This window comes from Vicugna pacos, chromosome 14 (assembly GCF_048564905.1).
Source record: "Vicugna pacos chromosome 14, VicPac4, whole genome shotgun sequence".
Classification (NCBI taxonomy): Eukaryota; Metazoa; Chordata; class Mammalia; order Artiodactyla; family Camelidae; genus Vicugna; species Vicugna pacos.
In genome coordinates this window covers 6,983,134-7,006,184 of record NC_133000.1, presented here as the reverse complement: position 1 = coordinate 7,006,184, position 23,051 = coordinate 6,983,134, and the positions used below count along the sequence as shown (strand labels likewise).

Here is a 23,051-nt window from a genome sequence, read left to right as displayed (position 1 = left end):
TGGGCCACATTCCTGTTCCAAAATCCTGATCACATCTCTGCTGTGCTTAAAAGCCTCTAGTGCCTCCCCGGTAATTAGCATAAACCTCACCTCCGTTCCTGACGGGACCTTTGAGCCCGTGGAATCTGGTTCCTGCCTTATCCTCTATTTCCTACCACGTCTGCTGTGCCCACTGCCTTCTAGCCGCGGGTGCTTTGCTCTCCGGGCCACGCTCCTCCCGACCTTAGTGCCTGGGCCCCTGCACGCTCTCTGCCCGGGATGCTCCCCCGCCAGGTCCCTGCAAGGCTGAGTCCTTCCGTCACGTTTAACGCAACTGTCACTTCTTCCGAGTCCTTCTCTGACCACGTCGCCTAAAGAAAGAGCCCGGACCCACCTACCCCTCCAAGTTGCTCCCCCTGCATGCACGTCTGCTTTATTGCTTCATTGAATTTACCACCATCTGTGTGAGACTTTTTGCCCAGAAAAAAAATCTACCCGACACATTGCTTTGGTCGCTCTTTCCTGCATTTCTTTACCCCAGAGCCTCATGGGATGTTTGGCTGTGGAGGAAATGAGGTTTTTGTTGTTTTTTTAAAACTGTGGTGTAATATACATAATACAAAATTTACCATTTTAACTATTGAACGTGTATGATTCTGTGGCGTTAAGTACACTCATGATGTTGTGCGACCATCACGGCTATCCACTTTCAGAACTTTTTCATCTTCTCAAACAGGAATACTGTACTCGTTAAACAGAAACTCCTCACCCGCCCCTAACCCCAGTCCCCAGTCCCCTGGTAACCTCTCTTCTCTCCACCTCTGTGAACCTGACTACTCTAGGCGCCTCATGCAAGTGGAATCATACAGTACTTGTCCTTTTGTGTCTGGCTTATTTTACTTAGCATGTCTTCACAGTTCATCCATATTGTAGCAAGAATCCAAATTTCATCCCTTTTTAGGGCTGAATGATATTCCATGGTATGTATACACCACCTTTGGTTTATCCATGGACTGTTAGGTTGTTTCCACCTTTCAGCCATTGTGAATCATGCTGCTATGGTATTAATTTTTTTTAATGTTTATTATCTGTCTCTCCTCACCTGAATGTAAGCTCAAAAAAAAAAAAAAATAGAGACCATTGAAACAGAATAGTGCCTGGCTCCTGGTAAGAATCAGCCGATGTAATACTATAAATGAAACTGTCAGACTACACAAATATAAACAATGAATGAATCCTCCTGTCACGGGGAAGCACCAGTTCTCAGCTGGAAGACAGCAAGAGGGAACTGTCTGATCTTCCTGCCTCTTGTCTCACTACTTTTCAACCCATTCCTCCTTCTTCTGCCAGGGTGATTGCTTTAAAACATGTATCCGATTATACTCCTCTTCTTAAACACCGTCAGTGGCTCCCCATTATTCTTATAATAAGCCCAAGCTCCCTACCAAGGCTTCGCAGGTACCGGGTGACCTGGCCCGGCTCACCGATTTCAGTGAAGCTCTGGCTCCAGCTCCAGCCAAGTGGGCTCGTTCAGTCCCCTGCATGTGGCATTGGTGCCTCACGGGCTTTTGTAGACTGTGTTCCTTCACCTTAGACAACTCCTGCCCTCTTTAATCAGTTCCTATCTGTCCTTTAGATGTGTTTGGACCTAACCTGCAGAAGCCATTCCCAACACTCTACGCCTGGGTTCAATTGTTCCTACTGTGTTTGTAGGAACTGCCTGCTTAGTTGTCTTTGGTCACTTAGACTGTCAGCTCCATGAGAGCAGAAACTACGTCAATCTGTTCACCACTGACCGCAGCGCCTAGCACGGCGCCTGCACTCAGTAAGGGCGCAGGAACTACTGAGTGAACAAATGAATGGACTTCTCAGCCCTATTGTGTTGAAACAGAATCGGTAATATTATACTTAACAGATTAGAAAACACCAGCCTCACAGTGTCTGGGTGTCCATACCCAGCCTCTTGACAAATGTGGCCCATCTGAGGTCTGTGAAAAACATTTTTTAACCTAATTACCTGGATCTCATACATGACAGGCCAAATAGAGCCTCACCATCTGTCCATCAGAGCACTACGAAACTCACTGCCACCAGGGGTCACCCAGGTAGGTGGGGATCAATTAGTAATTATTACTGAAGTGTCATGTAATTACTTGATTCTAAACTGCTCAAGTTTAATTCCATTACATCATGAAACCGAGGGAACTACAAAAAACAGTTCAAAGGAAAGAAATAGATATGAAAAAAATCTGGGGCAGATTCTTTCCTCGGGCAGCTAAGAACTTGGGAGTGATGGGCCACTATATCAACACATCAGGATGAAATAATCTGGGCTGGGCAGAGCTGTCTGATTATAACTTAATCAGTGGTGTTACGTGGCGTTAAGAAAGCATCTGTCAGCAGCCATCAAAAGGGTTCAGAGGCAAAAAGGTCAATGCGTCCGCATCACCCAGAGGAGAAAGCACTAAAAATGAGGCCCCAAGTCACCTGGCCACCCACACAGGCACACACATTTATGTCCCCGTGGCCCATGGATGAGAGAATAAAGAAAGAAAGGGGAGAAGAAAGGCCACTGCAGCAGTTTTACTTCAGCTCATTTTATGGTGATCTGTCCTGTGGCTTTGGGATCACACCAGAGATCCCCCTAAACATATGGAGCACAGACTTAATTTCTTTATACTAGCACTTAATAGATGAGTCTGTGCTGACGTTCACAGAGATTTAACATGTTTATCATCTCAACCTGTCATGCTCACCACTTAATGATGTTGACCACCTGGCTCAAGATGATGAAAAATTAAACCAGGACAGATTGGTTAGATAAACTGCGGTGTATCTAAACATTGGAAATCTATTCAGGTCCTCAGAATGACGCTGCAGATCAGTGACTGAGACTGGGGCATTTAGACATTTGCCAAAATATAAATTCCAGCGCCTTAACCCTGGAGATTCTGAATCTGCAGACCCAAGTTAGGGTCTAGGAATATGAATTTTAGCAAGCACTCTCTAGGAAGATTTGCATGCAGTGAGTTTGTTGGCAGAAATCATATGAAGATCAATACTTATTTACATGGAAAAGCGGGGATTATTAAATGAAAAAAACAGGCTATAAAACAGTGCGCATTATAAAGTAGTGTGTATTACAATATAATCTGATTTTAAAATACCTAGATAGGTAGGTAGATAGATAAATAGAAAGATTAATATAGACACATATAGGAAAAAGTCTGGAAGGACAGATACTTTAAGATATTAACAGTAAACTGTATGAGAAAATGCTATTTTTCAAGAAATATTTTTGCTCTATGTATTTTCTAATTTTCCACAATGCATTTATAATGCCTTTACACTAATAAAATATTTTTAAATTATAAAAGAAATATTTACCAAGCTCCAGTGTGCACAGCGTATTAGGACAACAAAGATGAAATAGGGGCATAATTCTACCCTCAGTCCCTGGAGGGAGAGGACCCATTCCCAGGCACATCAAGATACCCGGATGGGGTGCTGGGGGAACCCTGAGGATGGAGCACCCCATCCTGAGGAGCCTGGCTGGGCTCACAGCAGCACACACCGATCTGGCTGCGACACTCATGAAAGGCCGGGAGAAATATCAGGAACACTGCGGATGGAGAATGAATTGCCATCTTATAGACAGTTGGGATTTTTTTTTTTCCTGGTCGCAGAGGCACCACAACAATAAACAAAACAAACTCTAAAACAAAATGCAAACAAAAAACAACCACCAAAAAATTCCAACCCACAACATGAAAAACAAAGCAATAACAGAAAACCAATGACATTTAGCACTTTGGATTGGGACCTCTCTTTGGAGGGAGGAAGAGATACCAGGATGTGTTGCTGCACACGAATTGCTGCCCGCTCTCCCTTCCAGCTGGGCCAGAGTCACCTGGTCCCGGCCTAACCAAGTCCTACCCGTCCTTCAAGCCCAGCTAGCTCTTCCCCTTCTAGAGTCTCCCCAGTCCTCTGGTCCTGTAGTATCTCCATCCTTTAAACACACAGTATTTTATCTGACGCACATTTGTGAAATCTTGTATGTCCAGTGTGTAGTATTTACCTCTTGGATTATTTAAGTTGTCATGTGACAACTTCTCAAGAGAAAATACTCTATTTCTTTAAGAAGACTGCCCAGTCTTGAGGGCAGGATGGTTTAAAAGGCAATTCTAGGCACACAGACACATAAACATTAGGCACTAAATTTATACTTTTAAAATAAGTTATGTTGAACAAAAATACTTTATTTAGAATGTCAAAATAGCTTAACATTGAAAAATAAAAACTTCTGGTTAAACTAAATTGGTTGTTTAGGAATAAATACCAGTGTGATTTTCTAACTACTCATAATTTTTAGCACTGATACTTTATCCTGAGGCAGTCATATGTTTTATTTTAAATTCAACAGTAGGCATATACTGATTGAATGACCACATTCTATGATTTTAAAAGCAGGCTGGGAAATAATTCATTTCTTTAATACGTAGCAGATTAGAACTACAAAACATTTTAACACACTTGGCTATCTCTTGGGAGAGGACAGAATCACATTCTTGGAAGAGTAAGAACGTGCTTTCCTTAAAAAAACAAAACAAAACTGTCTAAGAAGAGGTTGTTAAAGATTCCTTTCTTAACTTCAGCGTGGGAAGAAAAGACCTGCTTCTGAGAAACCACTAATAAATAACAACAAATGTTTGACTCACATCATAAAGCTGTGTGGTGTAAATGGTGTAAATGTGTTCAAGGCAAGTTAGTGCAGTATTTTAAAGGCTTTATTTTTTAACAGCGGAGCTAAGGGAAAAGCAGGGGCACGTTACAACGTTACTCTAGCGCCCTCTGGCGTTTAATTCACAGCACACGTTTTTTGAATTCATTATTTGCTGTTTCCATGAGCTATTTGCAAGAAGCTCTCTGGGAAGCCACTAACGTGTCTGGAGGGGAATGTCTCATCAAAAAAAACCCCAAATCCCTGGATGTTACAACCCTACAGCGTGCTAACTATGCCCATACACACTGTTTACCTCTCGCTGGGGAGTCAGAGCCGGCATTATGCTCATTATTAGAGTCTCACAGGTGAGTGGAGTCTGTAAACGTTAGGGCTCCAGGAGGAAATCTTTGTAATCCTATTCAATGCTTGTTTTATGGAAAATTTCCACGGGGAGCCATAGGTGACCTGGTGAGAGTCAAATGTTTGGTGGATACCTGCCATGCTAAACCTGCTTTGTTAAAAAAAAGAAGGTGAGTAAATGAGATGAGTGAAGATTTACTGCCAAAAGCAATGCTAACCCCTCCCCACCTTTTTTGTGGGTTAGAAATGCAAATATGTTCCTCTAATACATACAGATTTTAGAACTAACTTCAGATTTGGGAGTCAACCTAATATGAAATATTAAAAATAAATAAACTGCCACTCAATAAAGAAAACTAAGGATTAAAGTATATAAATTATAACTAGGCACAAACAAATAAATACACAAACAAATCAATCAGTCTGCTCTAATATAATGAGAACAAATCTCTGAAGGAAATGTACCCAAATGCTAATAGGGTTTGTATTAAAGTAGTAGAATTATGTTACCTTTTTTTCCTTCTAATAATATCCTTTCTTCTTTTCTTTTTCTTTTGGTCATGATAGGAAATTACATTTACCATGGGGGGAAAAACTCACTTCAATAAATATTCTGAAAGGAGAATGAGCTTGCTCAGGTCTTTCTGAAAATCTACATAAAGTTCGGGAAAGAGGAACTTTTTGTCTTGTTTCCAAATTGTCCCAGTTGGTAACTATAAATCAAACTTTTACTTACACTAACTTCACCTACTGCCTTTTCACTCTCTCTTCATCATCTACCCTAAATCCAAGTGCTAGGAGTAGCTGTCCTCATTTCTGGCTGTTGCTGGCCTATTTCATTGTCACAGCTGAGTAATTGACAGTTTATGCAATCCAGTTCATCTGCTTAGCAACAGGAAGGGTGGGGCTCAAAACAGAGGAAAATGACACCAGTAGCATTCTACAATTGTGAAATGAGAAAAGAGGAATGGGGGACTGGCTACAGGTCTAACAAAACTATTTCCGATAATAAGTAACACTATTTTCAATACTAAATCCCAGTATAAATTAAAGGATAAATCAAACAAGAAGAGTTCTATACTTTTCTCATGCAAAACTCTATAATTACAGACCGACGAGTGCCCCGTGATTAGAACGCCATAAATAGTGCTTCCGTGGCAAATAAATAGAAAGTTCCTTACTCCCCGATCTCTAAATTGGTCAACGCGCTTGGACTCAAATCTCCTGCTTAGCTGAGAGTCAGGCAGACTCAGGTTCACATGGGCGCTTGAGCGCCCCCCACCCCCCACAGGTGAGAACCTGTGATCTGGCTAATTCTGACCAAGAACGTCCCAGTACCACGCCTGCTGTACTTTTCATTTCATTTCGTAGCAGGAAAAAGGAGGAAAGACTGAGGAAAGAACTGGGGCCTCCACGAGAGTACTTCTTAGTACTACAGAGTTTCTGCCAGCTACTTGAAGTTTACGGCCGTAATTTCATTAGACGAATGAGAATCCAGACATCACTGGTTGTAAGGACCCTGTCTCCCAGCGCACAACCTCCTTCTGTGCATCTAACCAGAAATCTATTGGACGTACAGCGCCATCCTGTTTCTTCTTTACGGCTGCCTTGGTCACAAACACAGAAGAGGTTTCAATGAACTGAATCAGCCAAGTATAAGAGGAAGTTTGATTTTTTTTTTTCTGATTACTCCTTAGGAATTTAGCTAGATCAGCCAAGACCTCACTATGAAATAAAACAGAAAATGTCATCAATTTCCCCCTTAACAGATTTCCCTGTTGCTTGAATTTGTTCATGTATTTGTTCAAAATACGTCTCTTGAGCACGTACTACATGGACTGTTACAAGCACCGAGCTTTTATGGCAAATAAGATCTTCAAGGCTCCCGCCCTCAGAGCTCTCATAGGTATAGATGTATATGCCATTTGAGGGCCAAAAAGTAAAACTTAATAAATAGAGAAGCAAGATGATGTCAGCTAGTAACAAATACACAGTAGAAAATTCAAGCGGAGTGACGTGACAGAGGGCGACGAGTGTAGGGGCGTCGTGGGAGGCATCTCCGAGGAGGGGAGTTAGGCTGAGATGTGAACGTTAAGAAGGATCCAAACACTCCGAGATGAGAGGTAAGAGCTTTGAGGCCAGAAAGAGCACAGAAAAAGCTCTGCGGTAGGAACTATCCGATGTGTTAGAGAACAAAAAGCAAACAGTAGAGTTGGGGTGTGAAAAAAGGAAGAGTGATATAAAACAATGCTGGAGCCCGAGGCAGGGCCCCTCAGGGTCCCTCAGGGCCCAGGGTCCAGAGGGTGCGGGGGCTTGGTAAACCAGGGCAGGGTCTGGATGCTGCGGCAGCAGGGATGGGGTGCCACTGGGAAGCGGGGTGTGATATAGTTTCTAAAAGGTGACCGTGGCTGCTGTGTAGCGGAGAGACTGCAGGGATTGAGGAATGGAATCAGGGAGACGACGCGGCAGCTGGTGCAACAGGCGAGGGTCAGAAACGATGGTGACTTGGACTGGGATGTGGGTAGTGGAAACGGAAAGAAGGAGGTGGCTTGGGAGCTGTTTTGGAGGCAGGGCTGACAGGACAGACTGCGGAGGGTGAAGGTAAGAAAATAATCAAGGATGAGCCCTGGACTTTTTGTCTTGATGTTGGATGACGGTGTTATCTACTGAAATGCAGAAAGTGGGGGAGGAACAGGTATGGGATAGAAAATTAACTTCTGTCTTGGCCATGCTAAGTATGAAATGCCTCCGAGACCTCCAAGTGAAGGTGAGACAGGATGGAAGGGGCAGGGCACAGCCATTCAAGGAATGCCACAGCAGTTAACATCAAAACGGTGAAAGATTCAACCCCCACCCCCCAGGCCTTGAGGCTCAAGAAGGTGGGAGATTTAACTTCTAGTAGATCTTGAGCTTCATTATATGCTCATTGTAATATATTAACATGGTGAATAACACGCCCACAGCACCATGACAGTCCCCAGGCTAGCCACAAAAGGTCCAAGGGTGGGAAATGGCCACCTTCCTGGGAATCCCAGCCCCTTCCCCAGGCTACTTAGACTGGTCCTTCCACTTACCATATGAAGCCACCAAGCCCATAAAAATCAGCAACAGGGCGCCTCTCGGCCACCCCTCTCTCTCCCTCTTCTGAGACGGCCCACATTCTGTCTATGGAATGTGTACCTACTTTTAATCTGAGCACCTACATCCACACCTCATGGCCTTTCTCTTGCCTTTCAACGTATCTCTCTGAATAAATCTACCTTCACTCAACTGTGGCTCGCTCTTGAATTCTTTCCTGCGCGAAGCCAAGGACCCACACTTGGCGGGGCACGTCCCAGGGGCTCAACCAAAGCCTGGCACATGGCCCTTCTCACGCCCCACATCCATTTTCCTGCCTTAAAGGCGTTTAGAATATGAGTTTGGGGAGCTGTTTGGACCAGAGATTTGCGGTGCTATCAGCAGACGGGATTGGAGGAGATGACCTCACATAATGAAAAGAAGGAGGCTGGGGACCCAGGGTCTTGGGACACTCGGCATCAGTGGCTGGGCAAAGGAGGAGGAACTGGCAAAGAAGATGGAAAAGGAGCAGCCAGTGACATATGAGGAAATTGGGAGAGGGTTCTGTCCAGAGGACAGGGGGAGAACGTGGGCAGGTCAACACATTAGCTACCACCAGGTGTCTTAGCAAGACATGAAGACAAAGATGACCAGGGAATCTCACAGCATAGCTAGACTGAATGCAGGAGGGTGTCTGCACAAAAACAGAACACCTGAAATTATACTCAGACACTGAATATCTTACAGTACTTTGTAAACATACCTCTTTCCTAAGTTATGCGAAGCATCTTTTCACTACTTATAGCTCGTATCTTTTCTTATTTCTATAACCAAGCCACGTAAAAACGTACTTAAATATCTCTAATCTTATAAACACACATTGTAACATTTTCATCAAAAACAGGCTTTATCAATATTTACTGCCTTTCTCTTCCTCTCCTGCTTTATTTTGCTCTATTCAAAATCAAGAGTATTCAATGCAGAAAAGGAGGTAAAATTAAAATCAATTAATGGCTGCCCTTAAGTAGAAACCATTTTTTTTTTCTGAAAAGAAATTTGAAGCCACTGGCTAAAATAATGTTTCTGGTGATTATTTCTGGGTTTCCATGATTCAAATGGTGCGTTCTCCCCATTTTACTACAGAACAACAGGATCAACTTTGTGGAGACTTGCAAGCGAATCTTAGTGATGGAAAAGGGACTTGTGTGTCCCACCCAAGAATTCTTGTTCTAGTTTTATTCAGACAATTGTCTTTATGTGTTGGACAATCTCCACATTCAGAGCCGGGGAGATTTCCTTTTGTGGAGGCACTGAATTGAGTGGCTGGTGGTAGCTCCCTTCTGTCTTCTGAATACAGGAAGAGATGCGGGCTACTCAGCGCCCTCTCCTCTGACGTAGCCCAGTCATGAGTTGTTATTGTTTTGGTGACGATGTAAACCCCCCACTGCAGCTACACTCCCAACGGCCTGACCTAGCACTTGTTAAAACAGCTATTCACAAGTTTTCAGTGATGAGAGAGGAGAACAAAATTCCCATTTACCTTCACTGACCTCCACGCAGCACTGCCTCAAATTTGGGCAGGAACAGAAGAAAGAGGTAAAAATTCAGTGTGGAACAGACAAATAAAAGTTAGCTAACAGGCCTGTTCTTAGAGGAAATAATAGAAAAGAGCGACACCTGGCTAGGACATTAATCAGAGCAATGTTTTCCTTTATGGCTCTAGATGGAGAGCACTAAAAATAATCACACTCCTTTTGAAAGCTTAATTTAAAAACAGCCTTTATTTTTAATAATGCTTTCAAGTCACATCACTGGGTGAGTACGTATGGACAGAGTAAAATCCAGTGTGGCCTGCATTCCCTCAACTGGCATTCTCTAGTCCCAGAAACCCCACGTGACGGAAGCTCATAACAAGGGTCTTGAGGTGATACAAGATCCCAACAGCAAAAATCATAATGCCTCACATTTACATGACGCTTTACAATTAACAAGGTATCTTCAGACAGCTGTTTTGCTGGATGCTGAAGTCTGCTCCGAGGCAGCTGGCTGTCACTCTCACCCAACAGAGCAGAAAACTGAGGCTCAGAGAGGCTGAATGACACACCTGGGGTCACACAATCATTAGGAGAGGACTTTCTGACTCTGTTGTTTTTTGTTTGTTTGTTTGTTTGTTTGTTTTCTCCCACCATGGCTTAGCTCTGCAGCATCAAGAAGACAAATTCTGCAACAAGTTTCATAATAGGTTTATTTTATTTAATCCTACTTGTTCGAAAAAGCAGCACTCAGGGATTTGAGGATTCGAGACAGAGCTCTCTGCTAGTTAACTGTGTGCTCCGGAGAACGCCACCTCTCTGCGCTACGGTTTTCCCAGCTGCAAAGTGAAGGGCTTGGATTAAAGACTCTTCCAGCTCCCCAAATTCTGAAACTGTATTACCCAGAACACCTGACTGTCCAGAACATTCTACTCGCCTGCTCGGCTGGTTCTACATATTACATAGTTCTCCGTGTGCTTTGGGGCACAGCAATTTCGGCCACACTGCATAATGCAGCCCTAGTTCAGCTTTAAAGTGAATGCTTGTTAAATTATTTATTTGAATGCTCTTGGGAAATTATAGTCATCATTGAGTTGATCCTGTGTTTCCCACTAGACTGTCAGCTTCTGAAAGACATTATTTTCACCATAATTCCCTATTCAGTTATCAACTAAGTACCTAATGTATACATAGGAACCAAAAGATGATTATGAAAACATCATTCAAATCTGGTTCATGAAGAGTTTATAACCAATAAGATATAAATGCCCAACCAAGGTGAAACAACTAAAAATCAATGAAAAGCTGAATTGGGGTAATAGACTGCAAGGATTATATAGGCTTTTCGCTAAGGCACAAATTAATGAGCAAGTGTTTGCTCTATTCGTGCTTAGTAGTTTGATGGGAAAAATGGAAAACTGAAAGGACTCTCCCTGGCTGCCTCTTTTTCCTGATTATGAGAGTTTGTGAATTTGTGATTTTCCAACTCTTTCATGTGTATAAGTTTCTAAAATAATATATGGAATTTCTTAAGGGCAAGGGCAATATGTGTGTGTGTGTGTGTGTGTGTGTGTGTGTGTGTGTGTGATAAGTTGAAAGCAGTGGGTCTGATTTTTCTACGTAACTTATGGAAAAATCATTCTCCTGAATTTAGAATTTTCACTGGAAATGAAATTTCTTCTTAAAAGAGCTGAGAAGAGGATTTTTGAGTGTAGAAAGGTGCATTCAGACAGAAAAAGCCTGAAGACAGGGAGGCGAAATGGTTGGGGTGAGATTTAGGGAAGAGATACATTAGTTTAATGTGTTTTCTCTCTGCTTGTGTAATCAATCAAATCAACATTTCTGGAAGACCAACCATGGTCAGACACTGGAGTGGGGCAAGCGGGGTGTGACAGGGATGAAATGCCATAGGCTAAGAATGGCAGGCGCTCCGCGCCCAGTTCCCACCAGGATGATGCTGGGGTCCGCCCAGGGCTACCCAGGCCCCTCTGTGATCAGAGCTGTGAGGTGGAGCCAAGCTTTCTTTGCGGGCAGCTGACTTGCCCGAGCAGGTTCTAAAACAATGACTGGGGCTTTATTTGCACCATATAGTACCAAACCTCTGACAGACTCCTCAGTACTGCCCACTGTAGGATATAAATGCTATCTCCTTATGCCACTGCAAGAAACCAATTTTCCCAATATGTAAATAACAATAAATATGTATAGCTCAGTTACTTAACACGACATGCTTATAAGCAAAGCCTTTAAAAGCCACTTTGGATTTTAAGGCCTCCTTGTACAACAAAAATGGGGAAAATGTCAAGAGAGGAGCAATGATGAAATAAAGTGTAACCTGTAGAAATCAAACTTCTTAAGAAATAGGCACAATAATAATTAGAATATCAGTCAGAACTGTTTTGAGTCCAGATCTAATTTAAAGTTAAATAGGATTAGAAGCCTATGGTGTTTGGAGTGGAAGTTGGGGGTGGAGCTTAATGAATCAAAGGGAAAGATGACCAAACACCCAGGCTTTGGGAGGAGAGGGTCCAGGGGCTCAGTCACTGGAACTAAACACTCAGGTGCTGCGTGTGAGCTCAGTGTCTCCAGTGTAGATGGCTTTGTCATGGGGACGAGAATCCCCACTCTGGGGACACAAGCCAATGGAGAGAAAACCTCTCTCCTTCCCCAGCTTAAGTCTGCAAATTCCCCAAGGAAGGACTCGGCTTGGTCTGACTTGAGTTGGGAGGAGTGTAACGTGACTGGTTAGTTGGGAAATCCCTCCCTCCCACCAGAGGCAAATGGCCTGGTGAGGACTTTGGGAAGAATGGTGGGTGACAATGCGGGAAGACAGCACAGGAAATAACCATGGGGATACGAGGGCCCAGGGGCTTGACATGTAGTATCCTGATTGATGATTCCAACAACCAGGTAACACAGCCATTACCAGTCCCATTTCACAGACTGAAGAAGTGTTAACTGGCTTTCCCAGGATCATAAAACTAGACAAAAGGACAAGAGAGGTTTGGACCTAAATGGACTTGATTCTAGAACCCACCCAAGTTCTTCCCACTAAGTCATGCTGCCTTTAAAAGAAAAAAAAAAGCTGTTATGTACCCTTCATTTAGATTTTAAGAGTTAAATCCGTGGCGAATATATATATACATATATATTTTTTTTCTACTCTCATATTCTGAACCCGTGCAGACATTACTAACTGATCACAGACCCAGAATGCTTGACACAGCACTTCAGTCTCATCAAATGGGTTGAGACCTGTCTGTAGTACGTACAATTCAAACACAGTCTGGAGATCTTTGTGGTTCTGAGCAGACTTGCCTTCTTTAACTACTAGCCAAGTTCCAGTCATCTTCCTGTGATTTTTTAGCCTTATATCACTTGATGATTGAGGCAGAAACAAAGGAAATATCAACGCTTTTTACCAGAATGTGCAAAACTAGGGGCAACAGCAATACTTTGTGCTGACAAAGCATACAGCTCCAGGCCTTTGATTCTGCTTGCTAGTGCTTAGAATTTAACTAATGTGCCTGATGAAAAAGCAATTATGGGATTTTAAAGAGACAGTGTAAAAATTAGCCTAATAAATTACTTCAAGGGTGAAGTTTTGCTTGGTTTCTCTTATCCATTGAACTGAAAGGAGTTATTCATTAGAGGAAGTAAGAGAATAACATATGGCTAAGGTAGAAAGGCAAGAACGAAATAAAGAAGAAGAAAGGAGGGGTGAGAATAATGTTCTGTAAGAAAGGCAGCCTTTCAAGCTTTAATGGGATAGAGGAATTGAGAAAAGTAGACAAGGGCTGGCAATTATATTTGAGTGCAGATCATGGAGGACAAAAAAAAAAAAAAAACAGCCTAAGGCTACTAAACTAACCCAGAATGTTAAGCCTTTAAAGTACCACTGGAACCAAGATTTGCAATATTCTCCTTATATGGATTCAGGTCTAACGGATATGTTTATTTAATAATAAATAGCGGTTCTGGCCCCATGTGACCAGGGTTTTAAAATAAATCAGGAAAAACTGAGGAAATGGACAAAAATAGATGTAATAAAATCTGCCTACCTCTTCTTTTTGTCCCTTGTGCTTGATTTTTATGGAAACCTGTTCTTCTGCCAGAGTCAGGTTTCTGTTTGATACAGGTCAGTTTTTATATTCTCCTAGGGTTGTAATGTAGAATGCAATAGATAGATGAGAAGTAAATATTGAAATTATAATTTCTGCAAGTCAAACACAATTCTTATTTTTCTGAAAAGTCCTGGTAATACTATGCTGTCAACACTATCTAGGTTAATAAACATCTGTTCAACATTATAACTGTATCACGAGTTACTTCCTCGGAATAATAAAAACAATGTATGTCTTATAGCAGCATGTGAACTTCATTCATTCGGCAAGCACAATTTGTACTAACACTAAAAGTTCAGACGCACAGGGACATACTTCTTGGGGCCCCATCCTCTTTCCTTCCTCTTTTGCTCACACCTGCCTACGCTTTTGACTTTCCAACTCTCCCTTGTCACCTTCATCACTATTTCCTCACTCATAACTCTAGCTGAAATGCAGCCACACCTCGGGCAACATAATTTTAAAACAGAAGGCCATAATCCCAAGACATTCAGAATCCAGTATCAAAAGAGAAAGGAAGAGAGAGATGTGATTATGAAGGAGGGGGAGATGGGGGTCTAAGAAGGACTCTTCTTGCCTCTAAGGATGGAAGAAGGGGCCACGAGCCAAGGAAAGCAGGCAGCCTCGAGAAGGTGGAAGAGGCGAGAAGAGAGTTTCTCCCCTGGAGTCTCCGGAAGGGAGTTATACCCTTGGTCTTGGCTCACTGAGAAGCACCTTGGACTTCTGATGTACAGAACTGTATGAAAACAAATTTGGGTTGCTTTAAGCCACTAAGTTTGTGGTTCTTTGTTACAGCATCAGCATCAGAAGGAAACCTCTGAGATGAATACCTTTCTGGCCCACCAGTCTGGTGTCAGGTCACCATATATTAAAAATACAACCAAATCTCACCACAATCCACTCGTTATAGAGTTGAATTAAGTATGAGACTCTTCTAAGCAAAAACACAAACTCCAAAGTCAGGGTTGTAGAGAACCTTCATTATACTAAGTTACCTTTCTCCAGGCAATGATTTCTTACTCCCTTTGTTAAGGACCTCTAAGGAACTTACTATCACTGTCCATCCAAAATTTATTTCACATCCTTCACTTCACTGCTTTGCTGGTCCAGCCCCTCTATTCAGGCTGGTCACCTCCTGCCTGCCTCCCTGCATTGTTATTCACTGGTCCCTGCACCTGGGACACTTCCCTCCTCATGCCGACTACTCTGCCTCATTCACAGTTTAAGCCAACACGCTGGTCACCTTCAGCCTTTCCTTCTACTTCTGTTTCTTGTGGGAAGTTGTATGACCACGCGTACTGAACAGAGAGGCACTATTACACACTCAGGTAACAGATGAAATTCGAAGAGGCGAGGCTGTAAGATGCTGTGTGGCATCGTCCTATCTCTTTAGAAGGCAAGCCAGGACCCAGAACCCCCTTTCCTCTCGTCACAGTGTCTTCTGAGTCCCCAAAGTCATTGAGTTTATAATTGGCTGCATCTAAGCCACTTATCTTGGGCTACAAACTCCCTGGGGAAAGGAGAGAGACTTTATCTTGGATTCATTTCTGTATTGTACCAATGACAGTGCCTTCTGCAATCTTAATATAAATCCCATCATTTTAGTTCCATCATCTATAAACTAGGTGTTATCTTTGTATCTCAATGACAACATATTTTCTTTTTAGAGCAACAGAGGTAGACTGCCTGGCTGCAAATTGTGCTACTTACTCTCTGTGTGAGTTTGGATAAGCTACGTAACCCCTCCCATGCTTTCATTTCTCTATCGATAATAGATATGGCATTTTCTAATTTTTTTGGTGGAGGAGATAATTGGGTTTATCTATCTATCTATCTACCTATCTATCTATCTATTTTTAATGGAGGTACTGGGGATTGAACCCAGGACCTCGTGCATTATAAGCATGCACTCTACTACTGAGCTATACCCTCCCCCTCCTCCATGAATACTAACAGGACCTACCTGGGAGGGATTTCTGAGGATTAAATGAATTAATATATGTAAAGCCCTCATAAGTGTCTGCATTATCACTCAAGTTTCTTTAAGATCTTCAGTCCAGAGCATTCAGCATCTCATCTCCATAGGAAGCAGCAGAAGACAGAGCATGGGCTGCCAGGATTTAATGGCAAATTTGCCACTCACTAGCTGTGTGGCTTTGGGTGAGTTACTTAACCATGCTGGGCCCATTTTCTGTAAAAGAAGAGGAGCACCTTTAATCTATAGTTCTGAGGATTAAATGGTGTAACTCTGTAAAGAGCTAACAGTAGCATCTGGCACATGAGTAAATACTCAATAAATATGAATTTTCATTAGGCATCAGCAAACCCCCTTTATGCATCAGGGAGCATGTGACACCACACGCAAGTGGTTTTCCAGCGTCCACTGAGAGAGGAGGCCGTGGCAGCTCAGCTCTCTCCACCGCGCACGTCGTTGCACAGAGGTAGGGATGCGGAGGTCAGTCCAGGGGCCCCGGCCAGGCACACGCACTCCCAGCGGGAGGAGAGCGTGGGCCCCCAGCAGCCTCTAAGGGACCTGCACTGCCTACAATTAAGTGATTCCCAACCTTTCAACTTCCACCTTGAGCAGGTGCCCCACCCCTAAGCCCGCGGCTTCACACCCCAGGATGAGAAGCTTCTACAGTGAGTTCTTCCATCTGCCTTGAGACTTGTGCTCCAACCTCCCCTCCGCAGGCAGCTCCCTCAGGCACTGTCAGTACACGGTACTGTCACCCACGAACCCCGGATGACCTCCTCCACAGCAAGAGGGCCACCTGCTCGCCCGGCCCCCACTCCAGGGCAGCTCTCTACCCAGAACTTTCCTCCTGCTACTTCTTACTAGCCACAAGAGGAAGCCAGAAAAATACGGCTGTATTTCCGAGGAAGTGCTCTGCTAGGCTGCAAGTTCATGTTACTGCTCTGGGCTGGGACTGACACCCAATGTATATGCTAAACCTAAAGCAAAGACACCCTGTAACGGACAGGAAATGAGTCGACTTGAACGGGGTTTGCCTGCAGTTTACAGCAGCACCCAGTGGGTGGCAGGCCCTCAGTTATCCAGGCTAACAGGTCAAATGCTGAAGAATGAGTGATGCAGATGCTCTGGACCATGTATTAAAATTCCTACAGAAGGTGAAGGGAGAAACTCCCTCTTTCTGAACATAATACTTGAATACATTTTTATTTTTCACATATAAAATGTATTAAACTATATAGAATTCTGTACAGGACCAAACTGACCTTGCATAACCTTCTGCTGCCAACATTTCACCATTTTCTCCACTGATTGATTTCAGTCTAGATTGTCTGTCTAGCATTCTCAGCTTCAGTGTGGTAGCTGAAAAATGGACCCTCAAATGCAAACCCCCTTCCCCCAGGAACCTGTGAATATGGCCCCTTGCAAGGCAAAATGGACTTTGCAGATGGGATTAAGTTAAAGATCCTAAGATGGGGAGATGACCTGGGTCAGCCCTACGTGTAATCACAAGGGTCCTCCTAAGAGGGAGAAGGAGGACCGGAGTCAGAGTGGGGAGACGGGGACTATGGAAGCAGAGGTCCGAGTGGGCAGGACCATGAGCCTGGAAATGCAGGCAGCCTCGAGAAGCCGGAAACGGCCAGGAAAGGATTTTCTCCTGCAGTCTCCAAAAGGAAGGCAGCCCTGCTGACCCATTTTACTTCTGGTCTCCAGAAATAAAAGAGAATAGATCTGTGTTGCTTTAAGCCACTAAATTTGTAGCTATTTGTCACAGCAGCCATAGGAAACTCATACACTCAGAGCAGACTGCGTAGGGCATTCTGCACCATCTGTGCAAAGCAAAAGGTAATAAATAACAGATGCCGAAAGAGCAGATGATATTAAGCTGCTCCAAATCATTCGCATCACATACAAAATAAAGAGATGATAGCTGAGTTAAGATTCAAACTCTCCAGCATGAGTCTGCAGGGTATTTTAAAAATTGGGTCCGATCTTAGGACCCAGTGGTTTCAATCCTATCCTTTTTTCGCTTGCTTCATCACATTATTGGTCTTTATTTATATCATTCTCCTTCTATTCACAAGGTCAAAGTTTGTAGTCTAAAATGACCTCTTTTTCCTGTCTGAGCGTCATGCCCAGTCAGGAGGAAGTTCTGCTGTGGTTTTCAGCTCCCAGAAACCCCATGGGGCTACTTAGTTAGGCTGCTATCAAGTCGGCTTTATTCTGAGGGTGGAGTCCTGTTTTGAGGCTGGGAAAGCAGTTCTTCCAGGGCTATTCAGGGAGCCGGCCGACCGCCCTGCCTCCTCCCGGGGGACCGGGGTTCCCTGTTCTCGCCCACAGCTGTCACAGTGGCAGAACAAGCCTCTACAGCCACTGAGGGGGGCCGCAGTGAGGACCAGAGGGGTCTCCTCAGTTGACAGCATCATTAAATAAAGAGACTCAGAACTGAGGGGCCCCCGGGCCCCCACTCTCCTCCCAACAGCCCTGTCTGCAACTTGTAATGCTAAGAGGCTGGCTGGCTCCTGGTTTTTCTTCCAGGCAAAATGGCAAGAAGGCTTTTTTTTTTTCAAGCTTGGCACTGAACCCCTTTGAAACCTTTACTCGAGTGAGCACAAAACATTCTCTTGAACATGAAGACCTCTTCCTCCTGCCCATGATTCAAGCACCAAATCTTTGAGAACATTCCTGATGGCGCCAGCTCACGTCTCCCCCACCCTGAACATCTCTAACATTTGTTTTTCTACTTTTCCAGTCATTTACAGTTCCAACTTGAGACAAGGTCACAGTCAGAGTCTATAGATAGGTCTAGTGTTTCGAACTCAGAACGCTTTGCCTGTGGATTAACAACAGCAACAACAACAACCAGCCGGGCGGCCCCAGGGAGCCGGGCAGGCCGCGCGCCGGGCGGCTTCGGGCCTCACTCTGAGCAAGTCCTGTCACCAACACTTACTAGGTGCGTGCAAGACGCTATGCCATGCACAGCGTGAGGACCAATCCCTCCCTTTATTCCCCGCAAAAACATTATTTTCATTTTATGGATGGTACATTGGAGTTTTGAGAGGTAAACTGTGCAAAATTACACAATTTGATGCTCATTTATTCTAAGTACACCATGATTTTGATTGTCCTAAAGAATTCTGCCTTTCTGTGTTAAATTTTTTAAAAATTTGTGACAGGATTGCAGCAAATTATTATTTAAGGAAAATAAATTATAAATTACGGTACAAATTCTAAAAAAAAAAAAAAATAGTCAGCAAGCTGGGATCCAACTCAAACCCAGGCCTGTTTACATCACTACCTTAGATACACTCAGCCCTCTCTATCCATGCGTTCCACACCCACGGATTCCACCAACCACTGATCCAAAATATTTGAAAAAAAATTCCACAAAGTCCCCCAAAGATAATCTGGCAACTATTTACATAGCATTTACATTGTATTAGGTATTATGAGTAATCTAGAGATGATTTAAAGTATACAGGAGGGCGTGCTTAGGTTAAAAGCAAATACTATGCTATTCTATATAAGGGACTTGAGCATCTGTGGATTTTGGTATCTACAGGGGATGCAGGGATGGGATACCAGTCCTGCAACCAGTCCCCATGGATACGGAGAGGCAACTGTATTTGCAGCAAAAACAGCACAATGCTAGGAAGTAATGTTGTTGCAAATGAAGCAAAAGTAATACAACTGGAACCAATGAAGTCGTACTGGTTGGTTATCCATTTTGTTGGAGTTCAAGGTAGAACAGTGGCTGCATGTGAGATGCCTCCACAGGAAGGATTTGTCTTCAAATTGTGAAAGGCCGATACTGGGGTTCTCATCTGTATGCCTGCCTCACAACAATTAAAATGAAAAGGAGGGCAAAAAATAAAATACACTCTATATGAGTTTTACAAACAAGCCATCAGGAAATTCTAAGTATTTCCAACCACCCCCCACCCCTACCTTAAAGATGCGTATCATGACTTAATCTCATTTCTGCCAACACATGAATTATTTGACCTTTTGAATAGTTGTAGTAAAATACAGCACAAATGATAAAGGTGAAACTATACGTAATACCATGTCACATTAAATGTAATTTCACATGGTAGGAAGCTTCCTTTGTGCAGTTGAAAGCTACATAATTTATAGTGCCAAATGGTTAATTACACATGGTGCTCATGTTCATTATTTTTAAAATATTGGGTATTAAGACCTTGCTTAGAAATGCAAATTCTTATTCTACTGTTATTTCTGGGAAAATCATATTGAACACACTTCACTTTAATTTTTTCCTACATATATGATTTGCTGTAACTTTGAGTGCCCTTTGACCTGAAATTTTGTAGATATAAATACTAATAAAATGTGGCGTCCTTTGACTCTAACATCTTCTGGAGATGAGTTCATTTGCCGCTGACTTTTTTTTCACTGAAGTGTAGTTGATTTACAATGTTGCGTTAATTTTGGGTGTATGCCACTTTTCTCTTTTTAGTACTTTTTGATGTCTGTTATAACCATTAACTCCATTGTGATTTTTTTAACTTCATATGTCTTTTTCCTCCGTCTTCTGACTCTATTAGATTATGAGCTTGTCAGATTTCTCAAGGATGCATTTTATTCATCTTCTATGCAATTATTCACCAAATATTGACCCTTTTATGTAAAAAGCATGATGTTAAATGCTGAGATCAATACCCCTAGTCCTAACACTATGCTTAGCTTACAGCAGATGCTAAAATAAGTTTATTGAACAAACGGATATTTCTTTTTTTTTTTAGTGGATATTTCTTAACATAAAAAACTCAACAAAAATTAGAATATTTTTATAGACAAATATTGTCAAAAATAATATCCAGCCACTCATAAGAATAAATAGACATGAAGATGTTAACAATGGGTCAGGCTGTTCATGTGTAAGGGCGGGGCGGGGGTATATGGGAAAATCTGTACCTTCTCCTCAATTTTGCTGTGAACTTAAAACTGCTCTAAAAAATAAAAACTTAATAAAAAAAAAAGTAGAAATATTTCAGAATATTTCACTTAAGACAACCTAAACTCTCCAAGGGTGGAGTGAAATGTTCTGTAATATCATAACAGGACACTGAAGATGCTTTAGAATACAGTTGCTGTTTAACTACAGTATTATTAATGTCCTTCATTGGATCCTTGATTTACTTAAACCTTAACTTATTTCCTAAAATGTCACTCATTCCACGACCTGACTCTTCACACTGTGAAAGCTCCTTCCTGTCACTCCTCTGCTGTCCCCTGACCTGGGCTGAACCACTTCCTGTGCGCCTGTTTTGTGCAGCAATATTACTGACGGGCAGCCGTCCCAGGCCCATCTTTAGACACGATGATAAATATGGACCGTGTCCAATCGTGCTGTTCTGACATCTTTTTAAGAATGCTATTTTTCCCGTGAGAAATCATCCGCCATCTAACTTTCACGACTACACAGTGCAAGTCATTCTGCATAGACTGACAGCCAAGCGTGAACCAAGCGGCACTCTGCCACCTCAGAGATAATGTACACACGCTCATTAAGACTATTAACATTATAACTGTAGTCCCTGCTTCTTTCCTGAGCCAGCTAGATTCTCTCCAGGAACCATTAGTTCTTTTACGAGAGGCGCTCAAGAGGATAATTATCCATCCTGCCAAGCAAGCTAATTAATGACAATTATGTGGTCCCTCCCTCAATGTGGCTTGTACCTGAGGTAAAAAAGAAACTAAAAACATAATAAAAAGGATGAATTTCTTTATGTCCATGGACTTGTAGATTATGTTTTACTTATGAAAAATCAGAAACCCAATATTGTACACAATTTTCTCCATATGTAGTGAAAATTAATAACTGTAGTATGTGTAATTTTGAATTACACTTATTTGAAAAGTGAAAACATATTTTATACTCTTGCACTCAACACTACAAACAACAGTATATAAAATAGATTTATGCAGAAATTCTTGCCTGCATATTTTCCCTCAAAAGCTAAATGACTGATATATTAGAAATATCATCTTATAACTGATACTAAAAAGTAGAAAATGATAGTCATCTCTTAGTTTCTTAAACCTCGTGTAAATTTTTATATGAAATAACCTTCACATAAACTAAGGGAAGGAGAAAAACATTTTAAATTATTTTCAGAATCAGCTGACATATAGAAAATCATCTAAAGCAGCAGACACCTCGTATTAATGTATCAGTTTCAGATTAAGATTTAAGAATGAGGTGCAATGTCACCAAGGTGAATTCTATAAGATAATGTACAAGAGGCGCCAGGCTGCTGAATAATTGATATGTGTCTAAGATTAGAACAGCTACATTACAGGCTGTTCCTATGTGACAGACGAGGAAGTCTCAAATGAGCAAGTGACGGGCCTGACAGCATATCATGCAATTTTACATGCATGGTTCTGTGCTATTAACCACAGAGAAGCGTGCTCCAGAGACTGAAGAAGCAGATGGCTTTATCTTAAAGTATACCTGTTATATGATACTGTTAACCACGCGATAAAAAGACAATAAAAAAGACACCAGAAAAAGTAGTGCTCTGGGTTCAGAGAACGTTCATGTGTGTCACGCGGGTATCTATCTCACTGCAAACTAACAGATGCTTTGATGACACTTTACACCATGTGCAGAAATTGTGTCTCAGAGGAGTGAGTGACAGGGCTGAGGCTGCCTGGCTGGTACAAAGCATAGGACTCAAGTCTTATGCCTCATCTACCCCTAGAAAGGAAGGCCTTCTTATTAATATGCTTCGGGGATGTTTTCATGTCAACCCTTAGTTTTAGATAAACAAACAGTACTTTTGACGCATTAAAACCATAAAGCCGGCGCCTCCTCCCATCCCCGGCGAAACAGAATTTTGTTCAGTTCCATGACCAAAAGTACAGAAAGTATCTTTAAAAATGTGTTGCCTTCATTTTATATTTTGAGCAGATCTGGGAACGTGACAAGAAGTCCAGGTCACAGGTCAAAAGAAGACTCATTTTCACCTGTCTCTACCTGTTGGACGTTTGTCACGCCCTCATCTGAGGACATGGAAATACACTGAGTAACCAAAGACAGGTGAATGGAGAACTAACGATGCACATCCAACCCGAAAGCCTGCCTCTGTCACGAGTGATTACAAAGCTGCAGAACTCTTACGCCAAGTGTCTATTAATATTTATGCACAAAAGAAAGGGCTGGAAACCTGGCACTGCTGTGTTCCTTTTCATTTAACCTCCTTTCAACTCCGAGCTCTGTCTTAAGGAAATGAATTGCCGTATCTGATGGTGATGTTTTCCAAATGCCCCCGGCA

The 23,051-nt window shown here is 42.5% G+C and overlaps 1 protein-coding gene and 1 non-coding gene across 2 annotated transcripts in view; both read right to left on the bottom strand.

The window, feature by feature from the left end:
* FRY (FRY microtubule binding protein) overlaps window positions 1-23,051 on the bottom strand; it is a 364,076-nt gene that overhangs the window by 299,896 nt on the left and 41,129 nt on the right. The gene's annotated exons all lie outside the window — the stretch shown is intronic.
* On the bottom strand, window positions 15,636-15,708 carry TRNAD-AUC (transfer RNA aspartic acid (anticodon AUC)). Its single transcript has one exon. It is a non-coding gene; the product is annotated as a tRNA-Tyr (tRNA).